This window comes from Triturus cristatus, chromosome 10 (assembly GCF_964204655.1).
Source record: "Triturus cristatus chromosome 10, aTriCri1.1, whole genome shotgun sequence".
NCBI classification, from domain to species: Eukaryota; Metazoa; Chordata; class Amphibia; order Caudata; family Salamandridae; genus Triturus; species Triturus cristatus.
In genome coordinates this window covers 916,362,829-916,380,643 of record NC_140593.1, presented here as the reverse complement: position 1 = coordinate 916,380,643, position 17,815 = coordinate 916,362,829, and positions in this window count along the sequence as shown.

Sequence of the window (17,815 nt, the reverse complement as noted above, 5' to 3'; positions counted from 1 at the left end):
GTATGCACCGTCTCTATTGTTAAAGAGTTTTCATTCCACCATTGGTTTAATCCTTCAGGAGGCACCAATAGGAAGAACCATAGTCAAGGGCAATTTCAATGGGTTAGTTGATTATGAGAGGGACCAATAGGGCCACCCCTTGAGGAGAGGCCCCAGTTAACCACACTGGGAAATTTCCTGGACCGCATGGTTTTCAGTGTTAGGTGGCAACACATAACCCTAGTGAGAGGGGGCTTAACATTCTTCTCTGTGGCACACAGACCCTACTCACAAACTGACTACTTTGATATCCACCAATAATCTTCCCTGGGTTTAAAGTGTCAATATCTGCACTAGAGGCATATAACACCATACACTCAGCGGAATTTAGTTCAATGGCAAACTGCTGCTCGCTTTGCTGGTGAGTGGTTCCCTGGTGGGCCAGGAAACAAGAGGTTAAGTTCTCCCTACAAAACAATAAGACTCAATACTTGACAGTCAGTAAGAAAATGGTAGAGTCATCTATGGTGCTCTTAACAATTTATGAAGCAGTCACTCAAGCCACGTGATTAGTGCAATGATCAATCAAAAGCGAAAACATTAGCGCACACTTAAAGATCAAGAACAACTGTCCCTAGGACTAAATACATTTTAAGTCTGAGGCCTCTGAAAGCAACTTGTACAATCACACCTAGGATAAGATGCAATGAATGGCTCTGAAAGAGCTATGACCACAAAACACAGCTAGAGGTAAAGATCATGTGACACGTGACGTGATCACGTAGGCAAAACTGGCAAGTTGTAACATTGACCAGAAAGTAGGAAAGAGGGGGCTAGACACTTCACTAGAATAGAATGGAGGAATGGGACCATTAATAACTTTCTGCTAGACATTGGAAACAAGATTGCATATTAATACACCAAAGTCAATTAGTCACCTGCCCCCGTCCACTGGACAGTCTCCCAACATACTTGACCCAAAGAAATTAGATGGTCTGGTAATTTTACAGGCTATAGCCCCCTATGAGAAGGCTCTGCCCTGACTGAGATAGCTGCACTCGGGGGATCTGGCTGATGGGATCACTTAGGGATCTCAGTACTAGGAGATATAACAATTGGAGGAGTCTTAAAATCCTTCTCCAAAATTAGAGAATAATTCAGGCTCCGACATGTACAATTTTTCAAATACTTCTTACTCCAACATGCATTTACTCCTGATCTGGTGGGCCTAGGCGACCTACCTGATTTCAGTCCTCTGGAGGCAAAGTTGAGCATGTCATATTTAAAGTCCAGAGGAAAATATCCTGTGTATGCAGAGTCCGTGTTTTCAACACTCCAGATACATGTGCACAAGTCAGAGTAAGGCATGGGAGAAAGACATAGGCAACCTAGATGAAGAGGAATGGACTTTTGCACTTATGGCCCCTCTGAAGTCCGCAATTTTGAACATATGTTAATAATACAATTCAAATACCTACATAGACTATATCTAACCTCTGATGACTTTGGCAATTCAACTGAGTTCCAGGTCTGCAATGCATTAGGCGTCAGGCAGTGGTGGGATAAATTATCCACACTATGTGGACATGCCCGGTATCTCAGCCCTTCTTGGAAGAGATATTCCATGTATTTCAGCTGGTGTTGAAACAGCCACTGGATCCGAAATTAACTGTTTAATTTACTGGGCGAAGAAGGCTTCACTAGATCTGAGCGGACTCCCTGTGGTTGGGTCTAGCTCCAGGGGAACGGGACATAGCCCAAAACTGAAAAAAGACTACCCCTCCCAGCTTGGCCCACTAGAGATTAAGCATAGAAACATTTTCATACTTGAATTTACCATATAAGAGGCTAAGGTTGTCCCCATAAGCACTAGAAGATATGGAGGAACTGCAAAAGTTACTGGGAACTTGTGGTGGGAGAAATTAAGTTATCCTTTATATAATTGACCTAATTTGCTATAAAATGATGACAAGACTGAGTCTGGTTCATATCTACTTGACACATTACATGCTCTGATGGGATGAGGCGCTATTCCTTGTATGTTAATACTATTAGAAATGTACATATGCTTGTGATGCTGCATATGTACGCTTGTTTTAAGCAGTTGTTTATTTGTGTAAATACAAAAGATGAAATACCCAATAAAGAAATGTATCAAATAAAATACTACGATTCAAAAGTTATGAGAATAAAATACAGGAATATAAATTTGCATACTTAAAAAAACTAGAATATATCCCCTGCAGTGCCTACAGGGGTACATGTATCTGTCTGGACTGAAAAAAATAATGGGGCATGACCCAAAGGTGAGCAAAAAGGTTACATGTTACCACTGTTCCCGGCTTCCTTGCCTTCGAGCATATAGCTGGTTTATTCTTGTGAACTTATTCCTGCTAAAACTGGATAAAAAATATATAAACACTCAATTTCAGCTCATATAACCTATTAAGAGCACATCGTTCTGTTGTAAGGTGGCTTGAGAAGGATTACATTGTAACTGAGTGGGGTCCTTTTGTGACAAATAAACACCAGACTTCCATGGGAATCATGAAATGATTATCTGTCAATGGCTTTTGGAAGTGACCAGAAGAAAGAAACTGTTCTAGTGATTTCATGGCACCAATAGAGTTTAGGATTCTGTTTTTACTGCTATCTCCAAATGTTTTCACCATCACTAGTGGCAGGATGTGGTGGTCTCAACTGGGGAAGATATTAACACACTAGAACTGACATGGTTAGACAATGAATGAGCTTCACTTTCAGAAGCTATTTCTGGACATTCACCACTGCACGGAACACAAGCCTCACCATATATGCCATATGGGAATTAAATGATTTGAAAGAACCTTTGGTGTCAACAAAGTAAAATGACTAACACTGAGATGATGACTGCAATATTGAAGTTAGATGTACCATTGTAATCATTATAGGATGCTTTTTCTACTCAGTTGCGATTCCATGAACAGGAAGAGAAATCTGAAGGTATGTTGAATCCAGAAGTGTACACACACAAGAGCACTGAACAGCTATGACCCTTGCTTAATTTCCTGCCATATGCCACCAGATCCTAATGGGAAATGCTAAGCTCTAAACAGAAGACAAGTGTTGGGAAATATTGAGTTACAGGCAGGTAATGAACATCTACAACTGGAATATAAAACATACAACATAGATTAAGTACAACTTGCTGAAAGACAAGGTAGTTCCCTCTTTGTTGCACTTGTCACCAAACCTTCAAAATACTTGCATGTACACTGTGAGAAAAAAAATAAGGGATTCTGATTTTAAGGAAAAACTGGTTATAACCAATTAACATCACTAAAGGGAATATTTGATTTTCAATAGAAACTGGAAAACACTGGATTTTGATGCACATTCACTGCTTTGCCCCCAACCCGTGTTATATAGTATAAGTGCAGCTCCTACCTCTAAGCTCTTTTTTGTTATGGATGCTCATGCTATGACTGTAGGAAGGTAGGCTCCCTCTGCATGGTTACCCCCGCTTATGCCTGGTGCTATGCTAGTTTTTTTACTAGTCTGACTGGGATCCTGCTAATCAGGACCCCTGTCTATCTGCTTTCTCCCTAAATTGTTATGTTCAGTACTTAGGTACACCCCATATTGGATACTGGGACACCCTTATCAGTCCCTAGTATATGGTATTAAGGTGAACAGGGCATAGGTACCACTGATGTCTCCCATGGGCTGAAGCATGTATTACCACACCCATGGGAGACCATTCAAAATGGAACTGCAGTTCTGCCATTGCAGCCTGTGTAAGTTGGTGCTTGCACCACTTAGTAAAGATATAGGTTTCCTATATCAAGGGTCACTGAACTTAAAACCTATAAGTAACCCCTCTAGCAGGCCTTTACAATCCTGAAGGCAGGGTGCTTGGTTCTGAGAGGGTGCCCTTGCATAAGCAGGACACCCCTGCAGCCTACGGAGTCCATTCTCCCGGGTTGTCAGTGAAGCAGCCAAATACTATATAGAGAGGTACCTTGTAATTCAGCGATGACCATCTTGAAACTGTCTGCAACGAATCCTATCATGTTTGGTATCAAACATGTTGGAATCATACCCCGCACCGTAAACAATGTGGGAGGTATGATTCCAAGCATTGGAAGAGACCTCCATTAGACTTTTAGTGTTCCCTATACCAGCCTTCTTGACCCGGACTGCACAAAATGGTTGCTGCTGACCAGAGACACGATTCTGCCCTCCTGCTGCTGAGCCAAGATCAAGCAGGGGACGGTAGAACAATAGGCATTCTGTCACAGGGAGGTGTGACCACCTCCCAGGCAGGAGTTAGTGTATTGGGGTGGGGTGGATGCACTTGCCAGTGCCACTCAGTCTGCATGAGGGGCACATTTGGTGTCCCTGTGCTTAGTCCAGTTCAAACTCTGACACAAAACTGGACAAAGGACATGGGAGCAACCTCCCCCTGTCCTGACCCTCCCCTCGGACGGTCCCCTGAATCTTCCCAACCCTTTCCCCAGGGAACTTAAGTGATTACCAGGTGTAGGTCCCTAAATTCCTTGTGGGATAAGATTCAGATCCTACACCACTTCTTCTTCTACCGTCTGGGCACTCTGGACTTCGCAGAACTTTGTTTGGGCCTGACTTCGTTTCCCTTCCAGTCTGCTGCATTGTCTGTGCCTGTGCATCATACAGGAACCTTCCAAAGCCTGTGAAGCATCAAAGACACTTAAAGGAATTTCCCATGGAGTGAAGGAGTCACTCCCCTATATTCGCAGGCACCGCAGCTAAGTCGACCGGTTTGCTGATTCTGTGCTCCTCCGGACTCCAAAATGTTCTGTAACACAGGTGGTAGTTTTCCACAGCTCCTGGGGCCTGCCCAGCCTTCTCACCAAGTTTGAGGCTAGTATCCCTCGTGTGGGTTGCACTAACCAAACCCCTGTGCACTGCGTCAACCTGCAGTTGCAAAGGCTTGTTGGCATCCTTCCATGAAGATCTTCTGGCTCCAAGTAGCCCCAACCTAGATCACCTCCAATGACCAGAATCTTCAGCCACATCATATCGTGTGCATCGTGGCCTGCATCATTTTGGTGAGCTGCCTGAGGTCCTCTCGCGACTCCAGTGCCTCTGGCCTGTGAGTCCACTTGAGGTTCTCACTTGTTTATTTTTGGCTCTCCTGATTGCTTGGGGCCTGCCATGACTCCCCTGCTTGTGGTTAGTCCCCTGGACCTTGCTGGTCCCAATGTTGCTCCTTCTTAACTTCCTGCTTTGGTTGCATTTGCCAAAACTTGTTGGTGCTCCTGCCAGACACCGACCCCTTGGCACTCGATATTCTTCATGGAACAGCTCTTGTACGGCTTCTGGTCCTCCTCAGCATCACCTGGTCCTCACAGCTGCAGAGTCAAGGTCATCATCACCCATCCTGCAACACCAGACATCGGAGGGCATTCGTCTTCCAAGTCTCCTGGTCACTCCTGAGTGACATACACTCTGCCCACTCTGCTTGTGTTGCAGGGATTCTGCTCATGCACAGAACTATGCACAGGAAACCAGGACCTCAGTGTATTGTTGTGTACCAAAAAAGCCACCTCAGTGCCCAGAACCCCAATTCGACTAGCATTAGTCTCATTCGTTGTCCGCACTACAGCGAAGCTACGAATGACTTAGTAAACTCTCAGGAATAGTGGGAACCAAGAACACTCATTCACACTCATACTTGTCCACAATGTGAGTAATCAGAGACACTGCATAGTTTATAATGTTTATTTTTAACTAACGTACTCTAAGATGCAGTACTCCAGCCAATACGAGCAGCATAATGCATAAAAACAATATAATTAGCATTGTTACAATTCCATAAAGCACAAAAGAGGAAATCATATTATAATCATAGTGGAAACAGGACTATAGCTCCTTTTACCACTCTTCCCGTGCTCATAAACTAGTTTAGAATAATTATAGAAGACCTTTGCGCTTTGTCAGCGAGAGCCCATACCTACGAGATCAGATGCAGTGAATTACATCTCAGGATCAGCACAGCTCTTCTGTGTTGGAAAGGTTTTCTCCAGGTGCCTCCTCATGCATGTAATGCCATATTAAAAGCACCCGAGTTGGGCCGCTGTGCTTCATGTTATGTCTATGTTCGTGGGACTGACCAAAGTGAATCAACAGCATACATTGTTATTCGACCTTGAACAGGCTGTACAGATAGAGATCGCGGTACCCCGCTGGATATGTGAAAGGTAGACAGTTCTCATGTGAAGCAGCTTCAGCAAAGTATTTCACGAGAACAGAGCCCTGTAGTGTTGCGTGCAAAATCGGCAGAATGGCAGCCAAGTGTATAGTACTCATGCTAACTTAGCAATGTCTGCTGTTAACCCCATTTCCTCAATACACTTGCAGGTACCTCTCATCTAGAATCCACCTTCGGATTCCACCGGACACTTTATCTTTCTTCAGCAGGGCACCTTCTTGAAGTCCTCCATTGGGTTCGACGGCGATTTCCGACACCACTTCAAACGTATGCACCCGGCTTCACTGGTGTAGGTAACGTGGGCACTAGGGTAGCCACGGGTGGGGTGGCTCTTCAACCTTCTGTCTTCCACTGGGTTTTGTCAGGGTCCACTTGGAAGGGTCCTTTTTTTTAATAATCCAACCGCAACTTACACGTAGAGTTGTATGGAGCACACAGTTGTGTTCCCACACTGCACACACTCTCCATGGGGTACCTATCTACTCACCTTGGGTGGTTCCTTGGATCCCCAGCACTTCCACATCCTCTCAACCCAGTCTTGATCCTATTCGCCGTTCTCATACAACTTTCTTAGTATATGCTTTGGTCCTCCCTTGGGGTCCACGGTGTAATTTGTGCTATTTACTGACTTTCTTTGCTAGAGTATTGTGTGCATTGTGTTTATCCATGTATACAAAAAGAAACTGTGAGTCAAAAAAAGGGGGTTGAGTGACCGTAACAAAACCACTAAGTAAGTACTGATTCAGATTTATTTGCTGTCTATGAAGTGCCAAATATATCAATAGGTATGTGTATGTATGTATGAAAAAGATTCCCATCACCCACAACAAGTGGCTCGCTTCATCATTTGGGAACCTGGGAACTTCACCAGAGAACCGTGTTCTACCAGATGGACGTAGATATCGGTTCAATAATGTGTCCCAAATGTATCTATTGATGTATTGATTAGATCGAAGGAACCATCGGGTAACTGATAGGGGTTGATGTATGCAGTGCTGGTGATAAAGATATGTGCTAGTTAAAATTGGTTAACCAGGCACAAAAGTGTTTTTAATGAAGTGCTACCTGGATACCAAAATAAAACAAGACAGTGCTGTAACAGTTTGAAAGGATAACTGTGTTGGAAAAGACTGGTCAACATGTTTCAGCTCTTGGATACACTGGATCCTAGCTTTCGTCAGGACCAGAACGCTACTGCAAATATTAATGTTGTGACTAAGATACAAAGAAATTTTTGAACATACAACCTGGACCTTGTTTTCGGTACAGGGGAATACCTATAAAAGAAACAGCAGTAATCAATTTAAACAGACTAACAAAGTGGTTAAATGTTGAAGATCGGTCAATAACTGCAAATTATTCAATAAATAGTTTTTGCAAGAGTACCGTTGAGTGTACAGGGACAACCATATAGCCATCATTACAAATAGGAAAAATAATTAAGTTGTCACTCACCCGAATAAATCTGGGTATGTGCCTCACCCCGCCTGGCAACTGCTCAGGTTAGGAGGCACCGCTCTGGGGAATAATATGAGTATAGAACATAACGTTATAGGGCTGCAATTATTGAAATGTTCAAACATCATATGGCGCTGATTTTAACAACTGGGCGGTTGAAACACACGGAAGTCCGGTTATCAAAAAACATGCCAAACGGCATTGTAAGTTTGTGATTATAAACGTTAAATAAATGAGTTACAAGGACAAAAGCCGATGATTTATGCTGCTGTTTGTCCTTGTTGTCACTATGTCAAAAGTTGAACACACGTATAGTAAGTATGAAAAATATATATAACGTGTGCTCGAGTCAAGTTCCAGTTGAAACGGTAAAAGTATGCATATTCAGTCAAATCTTAAGCTAAGGTGGCTGGGCTATATTAGACGCAACTCGTAAGACAAAAGAGACCAACTCTGACTAAATCTCGCTCAATTGATCGTGAAATTAGAAGTTGGTAACAAAGCAATGTATTGAGTTTAGTCTTACCTCTCCGTCGGTACCTCTCGCAGTGTCTGAGCGAGAAGGGGAGGTGTATGCTGAAGATAGCGAATCCTATTTGAGGGTTCACAAACGTCATGTCCGCTTGGCGCATGATCCACAACAGGAGCACGCGCCGACTGAGGACGTAATCGCGTTTTAGCATGACGTACAAGTTTACTTGGGAAATGTAGTCTGGTTGGTGTTTACGCGCATACTAAACCCAACTTTATTAAGATAAAAAGATGTTGACAGGCCCTACTCAGCATAACCAGATACATGGAAAAATGGCAGTCACGGTTTGCTTTTACTGTGGAGTATAATCTAAAATAAATTCCGATATAGTGTATAAAATCGGATGAACAACTAGGCATTTGCGTAATAGTACTCGAGACTCAGACCAGGAAAAACAGGGATATTAGATTGTAATATAATGAATGACTGTTTGACTGTTTATCGAAGACAACGTTAGGCTGATGTAGCCTATGTATGTATCTCAGAGCGAAGTCCACGGTATCTGGTCGTTTAGTCCCACACCATCACTATGCAATTTGTAGACCCATTTCTGCTCTTTTGTGAAAAGGAATTTATAGATGTCTGTGATGTGAGATGGAATAAAAGGTTGTTCTAAAATAAGCCATCTCAAATCTTCTGGCTTGTGATTGAGAGCCAAGAAGTGAGTAGTTAATCTTGTGGCTTGTTTCTTCCGCCTGATAGTGCTTTTGTGTTCACTGATACGGACCTTGATCTTACGGGTCGTCATACCTATGTATCTGAGTGAGCACGGACACGTAATAAGGTAAATTACCATTTCTGAATTACAGTTGGTGTGTCGCCGTAAAATCCATGGTTTGTCCAACCCCAGATCAACTGACTTAGTTGGCTGGGTTTGAGGACAGGCAGAACATGAGCCGCATGGGTAGTGGCCTTGTACGGGTGGTAAATCCCACAATGTAGGAGTTGTTTCTTTTTCTTTCATCCTAGGTCTGGTATGCACAAGATTATCACGCAAGCTCGTTCCTCTTTTGAATGAGAAAAGTGGTAATGGAATACTCTCCTTTGCTACATTCAGGATGCGCCAGTGTTTCCTTATTGATTTCTGGACACTATTAGATAGTGTGCTAAAGGTGGTGACGCATGTCATTCTCGTTAAGGGTGCCTTAGCCACCGGGGGTTCTAACAGGGCGTCTCTGTTGTTGTTAGAAGCCCGTTTACGGGCTTGTCTCACCAGATGTGCTGGATATTTCCTTACTTGAAGTTGCTTAGAGAGTGACTGTGCATGGACCTGGAAACTGTCCATCGTGGAACAGTTTCTGCGAATACGCAGGAACTGTCCCACTGGGAGATTGTGTCGGAGAGATTTAGGGTGGTGGCTCTGGAAGCTCAGAAGGGAGTTCTTTGTCTGAGGCTTCTTGTACAGTTCACTTCCCAGCACCCCTGAAATAGGGTAGATCATAATGTCCAAAAACGGGAGTTTGTTTTTGTCGTATGTGACTGTAAATTTGAGAAAATTGTTTTGAGCATTAAGCCATGCATGAAAATCCAGCAGAGTGGCAACTGGACCATGCCAAATCACCAAGATATCATCTATGTATCTCTTCCAGCACGCGATCTGCGCACGAAAGGGATTTTGATCAATTAACACACAATTTTGTTCAAAAAGGTGAACGTAAAGATTGGCCAGACTGGGAGCAAAAATGCTCCCCATAGATGTTCCGGAGATTTGGAGATATTTAGTCTCTTCAAATTGGAAGAAGTTTTCCATCATCGCCAGTCTGGCACATTCCATAATAAATTGTGTCGGTGTCGTGGTGTCTCCGTCACTATTATCTGGGAGACCTCTGATGGCTTCAAGTGTCTCTTCTTGTGGAATGCAGGTGTAAAGTGATTCCACGTCGAAACTCACCAAAAGGTCAGTCTCGATGTTGAAAGCAGTTTCTGGCAGAAGGCGCAAGACATCCTTGGTATCTTGGAGATAAGTTGGCATATCTCTTACCATGGGCCGCAGAAAAAAGTCGACAAAAGTGGACAGTGGTTCTAAAAGAGAACCAATCCCTGATATAATAGGGCGACCAGGTGTTTATCTCCATGTAGGAGATATTTGAATATACTACAGAGTATTATATAATAAATACATATTTTTATAAATACTTGGTGTGGTTCTTTTCACTTAATCTATACTATAAGATTGCATTCTGGTAAAAGATAAAGCTGCTTTACACGTCATCTGGACAACGCCTGAAGGCTGTTGTCTACAGCTACCACTTAGAGAGCTTTCTAAAGTTGTCTAAGACCTCTTAAATCACCATAGGGGTTTTCTGGACTGCTGCAAGGTGCCCACTTACACACGTTGACATCATATACCAGGCCAGCTTCTCACAATGACCCACTCAGGCCATGGGAAGCCTTCCAATATGCCTATGGAAAGAGGTGTGGCACAGCGGCCAGTTTGCCTGACTCCAGACCACAGGGTTCACAGTTCGATCCCGGATGCTGGGGGAAGGTTATCCCAGCACCATGTGACTCTGGGCAATAGCTTGCTTAATCTTCCCGACTGCCCTCAGTGCCTTGACACCCTTAGGTAATTGTGTGCTTTAGAAATACTGGATTTAATTTCATTTCATGCAACCATCTGTAAGGTACTCATCCTATGACCCACTCGGGGCCATGGAAAGCCACTTAATATGCCTATGCAACCACCCATAAGATCCTAGACCCCTCAGGATCTACTTCACTTCTGTTTTGAGAACCTTGCACCTCATGCAGCTTCAGCTCACTGTTCACTATATATTGCTATGAGGTGGCCAGCAGGTTTGCAGCTAAATTTGGAGCAGTGTTTCTGTTCACGGCAAGCAGTACCTCCAAGATGTTATCCTCCTTCACTAAGCATGTTACGCAGTGCTGCGGAGGTTTGCCTTTTCAAACCTCTGGTATCAGGATTGTGTCAATATAAATCACTATGCATACAGATGTTTCCAGAATAAATGTCTTTCCATGAACCATTGCAACCAACACTTTTGTTCTTAGGTTTACTTCATGAAGATCTGAAAAGCATGCCTACATGAGCCATGACACCTCATAGAGAAGGATCAGTAGTACCTCTTTAAGCACATGACGAAGTTCTGTCCTGTTTTCTGTCACGGGTTGCACGGTTCATGGGGTAATTACCTTAGCCCATGGTATCCAGAGTGAAACAGAGCACAGATTCATCGATAGGTCTTCTCAAAGTGCCTTTGGAAAACCTGCAGTTTCAGGAAAGAAGATAAAATATCACTCTCTTCTTAATGCTGCGGACCAAAAGTTCTTGCAAAGTTGCTTCTGTTGCTATAACTCCTGGGCTACTCACAAATATATTCTGAGAAGGGTGTTGCTTTATATACTTGGAAACGAAAAAAGAAAGATCCAGAAAATATCATCTTCAACCCTTCTCAGCCATATGCCGCACTTCGACTGGGGGAGTTCGATCACCATCAGCCTTAGCGCCAGGAGGCACCAACGTGGTCACCCCGGGCCCGGAGGCACATAAAGACAGCTCAGGGCTCCCTCAGTGTGGGAGCCCTTCTCAGCCACATGCCGCACTTTGACCAAGGCACTCCAATCCCCATCAGCCTTAGGGCCAGAGGCGCCAACGTGGTCTTCCCGTGCCCGGAGAAGCATAAAGACAGATCGGGTTCCCGCAGCACGGGAGCCCTTCTCAGTCCCAAGCCGCACTTTGACCGGGGGACTCAAATCCCCATCAGCCTTAGCACCAGGAGGCACCAATGTGGTCTTCCCGCACCCGGAGACGCATAAAGACAGCTCGGGGCTCCTGCAGTGCCGGAGCCCTTCCCAGCCGCACGCCAGACCATGCCAGGAGGAGCCCGGAGGAGGCTGGGCCTACCCTCTTGCCTATTCCTGCAAGGATTCTATGATAAAGACGACAAGATACAACCTGGTGACGCTGTGTGAAGGTAAAAAGTTTTAAGGTCTCCAGGCCACAAGGCAAACTTCAGCATGGGGAAAAGGAAACCAACGCCAGCCGTAAAACATGCTGACACTACCTTAGATTGTTTCCTTCAAAAGGCGGTTGGGGCTTTTAATAAGGAAATAGAATTGGCTGAGTGCAGACTTTCATTAGCCTCACCCCCTGACCTACCAGCTCCCGCCACCTCTGACCTTTATATAGCCGTGTATGATACTGATGTTGTTCAGAGGCTTCAAGTCCCACTTTCACCAGCTGTTGTAATCCTGCACCAGGGAGATCTATGTGCCACACAAAATGGAGCTGAGCTTACCCCCTGCGCAACTACAGTAGAAACTGGGTCCCAGATTGCAACAGGAGGAAAGAGGAAGCGTACTGAATTGGCAGAGGCAGGGGTTGGCCACAGTCGGAAGGATTATTCACCAAGGGTTAAGCGTTATAAACAAATTCACCCATGTAAATCTCGTGTTGGAGGAGGAAGGATTACTGCACAGGTTGAAACGGACATATCCACTGACAGATTTAGTAAAGGAGTATAGAAGGCTTTGGCACCCATTCTAGCCTGTTTAGCTTGCATAGAAGAGCATCTGGTCCGATTATTGAATGGCTCAGGAAAAATAATGGCAACTGGAAAACAAGACGATAAGGCCACCCAACCAAGCTGCACTAATAAGAGGGTAGAGGATGTGACCATTAGTGCCTCTTTAAGTGGGTTGCCCCTCTAAGTGGCCTATTTATTACAAATAACCAGACCTCCTCCCAAGAGCTCCCCCTCATCAATGTCAACAATAGTTCAATGCCTTCGCCATCTCGGGGATTTGGGGTGGGAAAGGAATTTCTTTGGGGACAACCGAAAGCAGGGATATGAGGTTATTAATCGAGCGAACTCTGGCCCTCTGAGTGGGGGGGAGACTGCCACAGGGCTTCACAAATACAAATAGCCCAGTGCATGGTCCTCATAGTGGGCAGGGTACAATCGATAATTTAGATCTACCCCCAGATTGCACACCATACACGTTGATCTTGACAGAGGTCCCCCATCTCTCCCCTGGACAACAAGAAAGTTGCCAGAGTCTAATCAACAAATCTACACATTGGTTTTCTAGGAACAAACTGACCTGAACATATTATTATGGCAATGAGGGTGAGCTGGTTGGGTCATATGGCTAAATGTGTGGATGGAGATTGTGTTGTGCTTAACTTCAGAAAAGTTAGGTTCACGCATTTTGCCCTGACACATCTCAGAAATGTATCTAGTGAATTGATTAAGGTTCGTCCACGTGGTTTTTTCAATCCTCTCAACCAGGGGACCAACACAAGACAACAGCCCTTATTGATATGTCAGAATAGATCCCCCGTCAGTCCTCCTCATTTATCCATCCTAACTGCTTTGATGCTCTCTCTGGTTTGAGTGAAATCGACTGACTGCCCGTATGTGCGGGTAGTACACCTGAAATGAGAAGATCCAGTTTACAACGCATCTATCTAGAGAGAGCCTCAGACACTGTTGGCACTGGTAGCAAACCGCCCATAGAGCCATCTGATGCCACTTTGTACAACCTCATTAGCACTACCAAGAATATAGCTCAATCTGAAAAGTACTCCCGGTCTTCAACCTCTATCTCTAATGATAACCCCGGAGGAGAGAGGTCTGGCCTGGCATCTATTGGTGCTATGCCTGTCATTAATTCCACATCGGTGAGCAGGGCAAATCAGGAATACACTATTCACCGATTTAAAATTATCTCCTGGAACATTGCTGGTATTCGCACGTAATTGTTAAATGAGGTGTGGTTAGAGTATATTAGGGGCTTTGACATCATCTGCCTCCAGGAAATGTGGTATAAGGACGATATTGTGATGGACGGCTATCGCTGCTTCATCGTCCACGCAACACCCTCATCGGCAGGGAGGGCTGGTGCTGCTAATTTCTGTAAAATATGGGTCTCTACAAGCCTCTGTCGTTAACTCCTCACCCTGGTACCAACTAATCTTGATTTCTAACATGATCAGGGACAAGTTTTGGTGGTAAACTGTTATTACAACATCTTTGAACAAAATAGCTGCCTTGTTATTGAAGCACTACAGGTAGAAATCAACACTATTTCAGGTAAGTGGAAACCATTATGAATTCTCTGGGTGAAGGATTTCAACTGTACTACCTGGACGCATGGCACCAAACGAGTTTCTGGGCTGCTATACTTAGAGGAAAAGCCTCAGTTGCATTTTATTCATACACCACAGGGCGAGGCCTTACATTCTATTATTATTAATAATGACCTGGCCCTAGCAATGATTCAGCCACTAGCCTTGTAGTAAAGTGCCTCACTTATATTGGAGGAGGTGAGGGGTGTTTTTTATATTTTATGTTTATCTCAAGGAGGTATTTGCCGCTTGTTGGCAATTTTGATGTGGAACCAAACAACACCAGTGATCATAAACCCCTCACCATTTCCCTTAGTATAATAGCCCCAGTAGGGAAAGATGATGCTCGCCTCATTCAATATGACTGCAACAAAGGGGTAAGACTAAACTGTGGTAAAATAAACCCTACGGAATTTGAGGGAAAAATTGTGGCAGCGAATGTGGACTCTATTATGAGATGCCTTCAACACGACGCTCCCCCAGATGAGGTCATTCACGATTTTGAACTTGTTTGTGCACACCTAGCTAAAAGACTTACTAAACCTGTACAGGTAAGGGAATCCCGAGAGAGGCGGTGGTTTAATACAGAGTGCTCCAGAGTCCAAAAGAATCTTAAAATGGCCCTTCATGCAAATCCTCATGATAGAACCCAAATTAAAAGCATAAGACAAGCATATAAAAGTGTTATTAACCGAAGGAAAGAAGAACTGAGGAAGATTTGGAGAGAGCCAGTGCCCTTAAAGACTCTAAAAGCTATTGGAATATCAATAATCGCCCCTTCTTCATGGATGAGGTTGGGCATATGGACTCTCTGATCTTGGCGGATGCTTGGGAATCCCATTTCTCAGCTATATTTAATCCAAACTGTGTTCAGTTAGAGGAGGAAAGTGAGGATCCACCCTCAGACCTAACCTTGGCCGCTCAACTAAGTGTATCCCTCAATGATGCTGAGGTTTGAGGCAGCTTTAGCAAAATGAATCTGCATGAAAGCGCCAGGCCCCGATGGGGTCCCTCTAGATTTGTTTAAAAGTAACTCCAACCTCTGGGCACCCCTGCTGTCCAATGTTTTTAAATCAGTGGTGAATGGCCTCACCCCAGTGTCATGGGAGAAGGCCATCATGGTTCCTGTGTTCTAAAAGTGTAATAGGAGTGATCCAGCCTGCTATAGGCCAATTTCCCTCATTGATGCTACGGCTAAGGTTTTGGGGACGGTTGTCCTCGCATGACTTGAAACCTGGGCGACCAACACAGGGATCATGTCAAGGATGCAATATGGCTTCAGGAGGGAGTTGGGCACTACAGAACAGTGCCTCAACCTGTCCCTGGTTATGGGCAAGTACATGAGGGCCGGGGTTCTATCCACCTGGCCTAAATGGACTTGTCCAGCGCTTTTGATACTGTTAGTCGGGAGAAGTTGTGAGCACTTATGGGGACAATGGGTGTTGAGGAAGCTCTCATTTCCTTCTACGCAGGGTTGATACCTCTGCCATTGTTGCTATAAGATATGGATCCCAGGGGGAAAAGACTAGGCCTATTGTCGCTACAGAAGGTGTACGGCAGGGGTGTATTTTAGCTCCATTCCTTTTTTAGGTCTCACCTGACCCAGCGCATGTGCTGGTCTGGCGAGACTTTTTGAGAGGGCTCCAAAAAGTGCTACCAGGCCAGCCTAGGGCTACAATGGGGCACGGCCGCTTTGATGTTTGATCGTGATCACTTTCGCGGCCGCACGCTTTACATAGCCAATAGGTCTCGCTTTTGGGACCTTATAAGTATTTAGTTATGCAACTGTTGCATGGCTAAACACTTATAAGGTCCCAAAGGCGAGACCTATTGGCTATGCCAATGCTTGTTTAATTTATACCAATGGTCTTGAGATATTTTTAATAGAAAAGGAAATTGACTTTCCCCGAATAGGTGGCAACCTGGTCCCGCTATTATCGTATGAGGATGACATTGTGCTAATGGCTTTGACACCAAACAGCCTTCAATAGTCACTGAATTCTTTTACGGATTTTATGACGGCTCTTGACTTAAAAGTCAATTTTTTTAAATCTTATAATATGGTTTGTGGCCCCAAATTGACTAAAACAAGAAAGTTTGCTGTAAGGAGTAAGACTATTGATAAGCTGAATAACTTTACATACCTTGGGAATAATTTTAATAATACTATGAATTGCCTGTAAACTAGGTCACAAGCCAGTGACAGAGCTGGGTACTATATATAAAGCTAAATGTCTATCTGCCAGATCCTATGGGACAGCAGTTTGGGGTTACCACAAAAGCCGCCACCTACAGGTTGTGGAAAATAAATTTATGGAAAGGCTATTGATGACCCCTAATAGTGCCCCCTCACTCTTTTGCGATTGTGAGTTGGGGCTGGAATTTTTATAGGATCGAATAGAAACTGATCCTCGGTTTTTATGGTAAAAAATGTGGCTGTCTGAGTATCTAATGTTTACAAGGGATGTTATCAAGGATTGCATTCTCCTAGATAGTGCTTTGTCGATTTCCTGGCTCCAATTTGTGAGAGATAGACTCCATGAGATAGGCTTGGGGCACTACTATAACAACCCTGCTAGTATTAACTCAAATGCCAAAGTCACTATAAAAGAGGCATATTATTCGCTTGCATGGAGAGGTGTCAGGTCCTTTAGCTTTTGTTTCCTGCACAACAGCAATTTTATCTTACTTATACCACCAATGCCCGGATTCGATTTCTCTTAACCAGATTTCGCTTACGCGCTCTGCACTTTCTAGTGGCATTCCCAGAACCGTCAGCCTGGGTTGACAAACTCACACCTTGCCTTTGTGATAATATGGCAGTTGAGAGCACCCTGCCCATTATGTTGTTCTGCCCCCTTTATGAAGAGCTGAGGGGAACATTTCTGGCCCCACTCTTGAGGGAAAATCGGCCTTGTACCTATATTGAAGGCGTTAATGATTTGCACTCTTTTGCGATCCTTGATATTTGCACTGCTGTGACTAATTTTATTAAAATTGCAATGTTCATTAGAAAACGTTATGAATCACAATAGATGCTCGTGAATGTTGCAACCTTTTAAATTTCATATTTAAGTATCAATGATATTTCAGAATTGATGTCGTAGTATGTCATATCGAGTATTTGATACTAAGATTTATATCCTTTTTAACTGTAGGAATTCTTGGAAATGATTGTTTGTGTTGCTTTTATTCATGCTATTGCACAAATATTTTATGGAGCAATTTTTAGATTGTAATGTATGTTTGTTAAACTTTTATGGTCTTTGAAGCCGAATAAAGTTATTTTGAACTTGAACTTGATCGGTAGTCATATCACAATCATCAATGCCCATCCACAGGCCAAGTGGTGTTTCTTTGCTGACATTGATGAAATTCTGGTGCTTATAGCACATACATTAACTTAAAAAACCTGCAAATTCATCTATGCACTGTCAACAGTACAGCTCAGAAACACGATGAGGCAATCACTGCTCTGTGTTTCCTTGTATTTCCTGCAGACATTTCAGTTTCAGGAAAAACA